The following is a 1998-nucleotide window of genomic DNA, read 5'->3' as shown; positions in this document are numbered from 1 at the left end:
AACATCAGAAGTAAACTGTTCCTATTTATTATCAGTAAATTTGTCTTTAATGGTTCAGTACTATAATGCAATGCCACACAGCATTTTTCAACTGAAAGGTTAGTGCCTCTGTTTTACTGAAATAAAAATAATCAATTTAAACTCTCAGGCCTTCAGAGACTTCATTATACAACATAGATGTAATAAAAGAATATGAATTTCAACTTCAACCACCAACTATCTTTTGTTTATTGTAAAATTAAGGTGAAGGGCCAAGGTCCACAGTGCACCTAAATCTGAAAGAATGAGAAGACAAGGCAAGTCATAATATAATAACTTAAATAACTGTACACGTGAGAGAAAGCACCTAGGAACAGAAAGTCAATGCAACTGTGGAGATAGTGGAGCCAGTAGCTGGGTCAACTCCTGACACAGCTCAAGGAAACAGACGTGCACTTGCTTCCCAAGCGGCTCCTACTGCCATAGAGAAAGGACTTGGGAGGAGCAGTAAATGTGTTGCTTACTTATTACACAGGACTTGCACTGCTATTAAAATAGTACTGCATGCATGTAAAACAATCTTTAGATTCTCCCTGCAAGGTAAAGTGCTAAAACTAAAATGTGCTTCCTGCCATGAAAGGGTATTTGATGTTTACAAAGATAAATGCCTTTTCTAATTGGGATAATGTGGTAATAGGGGAGTGCTGCTTTTCTGTAGCCAATGGCAGGGCTAGGTTTTGCCGACTGGGCAGGGGTGGGTCGAATTCGAGATTTGTTCAACTTGGTGGGAAGTGGACCAAGCTGAGAACTGAGGAATATCGACATATCTAGAATGAAGGTCAAGCTAGGAACCGCACAGAGATGCAGGCAGAACCTGGAGACTCAAGATGGGTAACAGAGGTTCCTCTGGGTGAAATGGAAGCAGTCCTCCAAAGACACATTGGCTCCATCTCAAAGTGATTGGGTGGGTCATGAACCCTCTCCTCCACCCTCTCCCAAGCCCCCATTGACTCTGCCACTGGTCGCAGCTACTGTTCATCAGACAAATTATTAAACCAAGCCCTCGTCTGCCTGTTCAGGTGGATATAAAAGATTCTAGGACACAATTTAAAGAACAGACGTGTTCTCCTGGCCAACATTTATAACTCAATCAACATCACCAAAACAGATTACTGGCCATCAATGTTCCTCCTAATTTTCCTTTTGGGTGGGCTTTAACAGGCTGCACAGCCCATTCAAATTTCCGTGCACGCATGGTTTTTCCATTCAAGAGCCGGCTGCACGGGACCTCCAGAGCGTTGCACGGCTGCACAGCTTAACGGGATCATTGCTGGTCATTCATCTCATTTACTGTTTGTGGGACCTTCCTGTGCTCAAATTGCCATCAATGTTTCAAACTATCACTACACGTATTTAAGGTAACGGTGCATTTTTCACATTGTACATAATAATATGCATCACCTTTACTGTTCATCCTAGTGGTTTTGTGTGAAATATCCAATTCTTGGTGGAATGTTAACAATCAGTGAATAAATTTGCATTTGGGATCAGCTGCAGACAGCACCCATGAGGTCACTGAAGATATGTTGATAAACCAAATAAAAAGATAAAACTAAATGCAAAACCACTTCTCTCATACTCCCAGTCTCTTCCTTTTCCAATCTCACTCACACTGCCTGCCAGTCTCTCTCTCACGCACGCATGCTCATTCATACACCTGCATATGTGCGCTTTCACACACATACGGTGAGGTATAGAAAAGAAATGAAACATGGATATACACGAGGACAGAGAGAGAAAGAGAATCAGAGATACACTGGGACAGAGAGTGCTTTTGGCCACTTACCACTGTTGTGTGTGAAGGTAGGCTTGCAAAGTATAAAAAATAAAATAATTTTGCTTCAGAGCTTCTAATTCTGTTGGACTGAAATGCAGATGTGCCGACCCTGAAACTATTGCACTGGAAAAAATCCACCGCATACTTATTTTCTTTTACAAATTGAGAAATTGAAAACTAAG

This window comes from Pristiophorus japonicus, chromosome 15 (genome assembly GCF_044704955.1).
Source record: "Pristiophorus japonicus isolate sPriJap1 chromosome 15, sPriJap1.hap1, whole genome shotgun sequence".
In the NCBI taxonomy this organism is placed as follows: Eukaryota; Metazoa; Chordata; class Chondrichthyes; family Pristiophoridae; genus Pristiophorus; species Pristiophorus japonicus.
Note: the sequence above shows the minus strand (reverse complement) of the source record.